Source organism: Carassius carassius, chromosome 28, assembly GCF_963082965.1.
Source record: "Carassius carassius chromosome 28, fCarCar2.1, whole genome shotgun sequence".
NCBI lineage: Eukaryota > Metazoa > Chordata > Actinopteri > Cypriniformes > Cyprinidae > Carassius > Carassius carassius.
This window is the reverse complement of record NC_081782.1, coordinates 18,785,316-18,791,326: the sequence shown is the minus strand read 5'-3', so window position 1 is coordinate 18,791,326 and position 6,011 is coordinate 18,785,316.

Genomic DNA, 6,011 nt, shown 5'->3' with positions numbered 1-6,011 from the left:
GGGTTAGAATTTGGCTTAAAGAACATGAAAGCATGGATCCACCCTGTTTTGTCTCAACGGTTCAGCCTGCAGCTGGTGGTGTAATGGTGTGGGGGATATTTTTCTTGCCACACTTTGGGCCCCTTAGTACCAATTGAGCATTGTTTAAACACCACAGCCTACCTGAGTATTGTTGCTGACCATGTCCGTCTACAGTGTACCCATCTTGTGATGGCTACTTCCAGCAGGATAATTCACCATGTCACAAAGCTCAAATCATCCCAGACTGGATTCTTGAACATGACAATGAGTTCACTTTACTCAAATGGCCTCCACAGTCACCAGATCTCAATCCAATAGAGCACCTTTGGGATTTTGTAGAACGGGAGATTTGCATCATGGATGTGCAATCGACAAATCTGCAGCAACTGTGTGATGCTATCATTTCAATATGGACCAAAATCTCTGAGGAATGATTCCAACACCTTGTTGAATCTATGCCACAAAGAATTAAGGCAGTTCTGAATGCAAAAGGGGGTCCAACCCAGTACTAGCAGGGTGGTCAGTGAGTGTGTGTGTGTGTGTGTGTGTGTGTGTGTGTTTATATATATAAACACACACACACAAAAAAAATCATTTATTAAGCTTTACAGTTCCCCCAAAACAAAAGTTACAGATGTTCACTCACTCTAACAGCTCTCAAAATAAAGTGCTCTGTGACTGGAAAGAGGTAAAATAACAACTAACTGAAAATGCTTTGCTGCCTATAGCGAAACATTTTAATTATAATGATAAAAATAAAATACAGATGTAATTTCCCTCTGTGTACATGGCTGGACTGGCCATTGGGCATACCGGGCATTTGCCCAGTGGGCCGAAGTGCTTTTTGGGCCGATATATCTCATACTCATACTTTTTTTTTTTTAACGGCCCATAAAATTTGTACATCGGCGGCCCATTCGTTTTGTTTTGTTTTGCTTAATTGGCGGCGCTGGGTTTGTGCCGGTGTAATGCATTGGTCAAAGTCAGTGTTAGTTTTTTTTTCTGACAGACCAGCCCATGAAACATGTAGATCAGCGGCCCATTGGCTCTTTTCTTGATTGACACTGGGCTGGCCCAATCACAACTTTAAACGAGTGAGCGAGCGGCAGCAGTGTCAGTGTGTATCTGTAAAAAAAGATGGAGAAGAAACGCAAGGAATTTGCAGATAAATAGCGTGAAAAAATAGAACCAGGCCCTTAAAGCAGACACTGTAAACTGTGTCAAAATATATGTTTTCTGACCTTCATCAGCTCCTGTGGCAGATGATGATAGTGAGGACGGAGGATCAGAAGAGAGATGAGAAAGTGTAGAGCCTGCGGTAAGCATAACTACTTTCAAAACACTTAGGCCATATCATGAGTGTAGATTATTTCCACATCTGCATAGTTGACGATTACCGCAATTCACTAGAAATTTAATAAGAGGCGTTTGTAAACCATGTTTTCCGCCAAAATAAAAGCTTGATGCAGTTTGCGTCAAAATAAAAGATCATGTTCTTATCTCTTTCAAGTATAGAAATTGGTACAACTAATTAAGAAAGTTTCCTTTATTTTTTTGTGCATTTGTTTTACAAAATATGGCTATTACTGTCATTTGATTAATATTTTAACTATTATGTATAGGTGTAATGTAAATAGACACTGTAACTAAAAGAGGTTTGAATTTTTCTTTGTTTAATTTGCACACTGAATATGGGTTGGAGCTTTTAATTTTGAACTCTCAAAGTGCACCAGATTAATGAATTTAACATTAAAATGCACAAAATTTTCTCACGGGGGGCATGCCCCCGAACCACCCTAGAAGGACCGAGGACACACCACCATAGTTTTAACAAAAATCCTGTAAGAAACACTGGTATTGCTATGCCAGAGCCGCTTATAGCTTGTTTTAGGATTCACCGCTGTGGAGTATAGTTCAACTGTATTAATAAATATAAAATTTTGACTTTTTTGAAATTTTTGAAATTTTAACTCTCACTCGTTCCTATACTCACTCATTACATGGCATTAGTGGTTTTAATGAATAGGAGTTGGTATGCATATAATTAAGGGCGTGCAAAGATGGGTGGTGTTTATGATCATATAGTGGGCCGGTCTGGGCAAAAATGCCCGGGCCGATTTTTTGTCCCAGTCCAGCCCTCTCTGTGTATACAAATAATTTTGCCCCAAAATTATTAAATGTGTAATATCAAATTCACATCAAATTCTTACATGGTTTCAATTAATTCAGTTAGATTAATAAGAAACTGTTGAGTTGTTACCATTCAGATGAAATCAGTATGAAATCAAATGAAATGAAATCTTTTTTTTTTCATTGCAGAAAACACAGAACCTGCATATGAAGTTGCATTAGATGTATTTACACAGACCGTTTGATTAAGCTGAGGTTAATTTTAAAAGTTTAATGTTTTAAATATTTGTTTGAACATACAAATAAGAAATGTTAATTAAAATGTAGTCTCAGTCTCAGATGTCACCCCCACGGACCATTGACTAAACGTCTGATGGCATATGGGACACAAAAGTGGAAAAACTTCAGGAGTATCAAAGACGTCTTTGGATTGGATGAATTATACAGGATCTCCGGGAGAAGTGTGTGTTGCATTCTTTAACGTTCCACAAAAAATGTTGTGGCGCCAAACCCCCTCAAGAAAGAAGAAAGCTGTCGAGTTTACAACTGTAAACGACGAGCGCTTATCAGGATCAAGTAAATGCTGGATATTCAAAAGTGTGTCCAATAATTAAAGTTTTCAGCATAGAATCTTTAAAAAACATCAGAGAATTTTACACACTGTTATTGTGGCATTTACACAACCCAGAACATGATGCTGAACTAAACAAACTGTGATTGGCTGTTTGACATGTCAGTCAAACAGCCTCATGGGTGGACCTTGGTCAATGAAAGCTGCCATAGATTCCAGACCTACAGCTGTTAGTCTGAAGGTCTGGCTATGCAAAACTAGCGAAAATGTGACAATGTATTTAAATATGAAATCAAACCACCAGTAGGTGGCAGCAAGTTGCAATTTTAATGAGGGAATCATTTAGTCATCATTCATTCAACCAATTCGTTCAAACAGAAGAAACTATGATTCATTCAGTAATGACTGTAATGAACGCCTTGTTGCTGGGAGACACAATATTGTTTTGACTTTGATTTGAACTATTTTCGTCAGCTAAACTAAACAAAAACAGTAAATGTTGTGTCTAAAATGTAAGTCAGAGGCAGAGTAGCTTCATTGTTATTCCAGCTCTATACAGTTAGTATTCAGTGAAACAAGATAATATTTCTCCAGAACCAAGGTGCGACATAGACAAAAAACACAGAACACAGGACTGCAAAGAACTAAACTGGACATAATTTAATTATATTAAATAGGCTAAGTAAAGGCGTGTGTTGTAAATGTCTGAGATAGAGGAAAGGGCGACCCCGATGATCTTCTCAGCTGTCCTAAATATCCACTGCAGGGTCTTGCTATCTGCAATGGCGCAGTGATACAGCTGCTCAGGATGCTCTCAATAGTTGCTCTGTAGAAAGTGGTGAGTTTGGGGCGTGGGAGATGTGCTTTCCTCAGCTTTCGTAGAAAGTATAGACGCTGCGCTTTCTTTGCTACAGTGTTGGTGTTGAGAGACCAGGTAAGGTTCTCTTCTAGGTGAACCAAGTAATTTGGTGTTCTTGACGATCTCAATAGGGGAGCCGTCAATCTTCAGTGGGGAGTGGTTTTTCTGTGCCCTCCTAAAGTCAGCAACCATCTCTTTTGTTTTGTCCATTTAGGGACAGGTTGTTGACTTTGCTCCAGACTGTTAGTTGGCTCTGTATGCAGACTCATCTCCTTTGCTGATGAGACCTACAACAGTAAATGTTGTGTCTAAAATGTAAGTCACTTACTTAAATTCTTGTTTATTGAACTAGAATTGAAATCAGTGTCACACTGCAGTAGTGTTAAAGGAGTCATGACCCACAATTTTCACTTTTCCACGAGAATCAATGTATGTTATGATTGCCTAACGATTATACACTGGCCGGGAAGCCGATATTTAAAAGTGAAGCGTTTGTTTACCTCAGGGTTTGTAAAATAGCCCACGCGCACTCAAATAGGAGATTTTGATTTCTTCCCCGTCTTGACGTCAAGACGGGGCAGGATATACCATATATGGACACCGCAGCAGGAAGCTCGCCCCTTCCCCTCTCCCCCTCATATTCAGTCGCGAAAGACGCTGGAGTAGTGCACACATGAGTTGCTCTGTGGTTGACTGCCAGAATCAACATGTAAATGTGTTTTCTCTACCAAAAACGGACCTAGCTATCAGAGACCAGTGGATTAAATTCATTTTTAATGACGCGTTTGCTTCAACCCTTCCACTGGCTTATCGTTACTTGTTTGTGCTAAACATTGTACGCCGAAATCCTTCACAAATTTGGGGCAATATCAGGCGAAGTTGGCATCGAAGCTTGGGAAAAGCGCCATTCCAACAAAATTCCCTGCAATTGAAACGGTAAGACTGTGTTTTTATTGCTCTACTGTGTGTAACAAACAGCATCTAACTGCTAATGCAGCTATTGTATGCTGCTATTGCGTCTGTCACTAGACAAATAAACGAAAGGCTGGAGGTGAAGTAATTATTTATATTCCCTGTAAACAGACTGCAAAAACGGACTTTTGACTGCATTATAATGATTTCTTAATTCAGAATATGATCAAGATTGCGTAGGTTGATGTGTTCGGGGAATTTGCCAGTTAATAGTAACATTTAAAGCCCCTTAAATGAACGAAATGACTCTAAAAAAGATTTGTTCATTTTGATGAACGACTTTGAACAAGAGAGTCTGGCGTTGCCAGATTGGGTTTTTTTCCGCTACATATTAAGGCCGGTTTACGGTGGGATTTAGGTGGGTTTTCGCCTGGAAGGCTTTATAGAAATCTGGCATCCTACTGAACGAAGTTAAACTGAGAGAGCGTGGCGTTCACAGACACCAGAATGAACGACTTCACAGTAACGTTCATCAGGCAGTAATGCGGTACGTTCAGTTCATGTTCGCCCAAAATATGAACGAGTTCATGAACTATCGTTCAATGAACGCGTCCAGGCACAACTCTGGCGGGAGCATTAGCTTCGAGGTATGGGGAATGGCTGCTAACGTACTTTGCAAAAAACAAATGACTGAGATCATCAGGAATTCGGTTATTGATTATTTATTGCCTAATGCTTACATGAGGCCCCGTCTAGTTTGTGTGTGTGTGTGCTCACGTCTTATATTTGTGTGTGTGTGCTGTGCTCACGTCTCATATGAGTAACTTTATGTGCTTAGATAATTCATATACATGTATGTGTGACTAGTACTTAGTATATATGCAAGCGTGTTTCATATGTGTGCGTGAATGAAGTTTGATTTAAGCCCTAAACGGCGCTGGCCGGGAAGCCTGTCACGTTCATTCACAACTTGCGCCATGATGTCAGTTTGTAATGATATGCTAAAGCGTTACCTGCGGTGTCAACCCCCCTCCTTCCTGCAACCAATCAACGTGCCCCTCATTTGCATTATTATAATGACCGTCCACGACAGCCAAAATATCGCATCAGATCTCGCGAGACAATAATGCCTACAGAGATAAGGGTCTGAGGAGCTTTGTTTATTTATTTTTTTTCCAATTTTCTTTTTTAGAAGGGCCTGAAAGACTATAATACAGCCTTAGGTATCCAAGGTAATACGAGGGTATGACTCCTTTAATATTCTGAGAAACATATTGGTTGTGTAATGTTGCACTTATATAATTTATTATAAACATAGTTTGTATTTCTTTAACTTTCTGTGTTACTTTGTGTGTGCTGTTGCGTTCATTTGTTTTGATTTCTCCATGAGACTCTCTCTGTCTCAATCAGACAGACTCTCTCTGTCTCAATCAGACAGGCTGAACAAGCTTCATCTGCCATGCAATGAATACATTATCAGTCCCGTTTACACCAAATGCAATACAATCTGAATCAAAA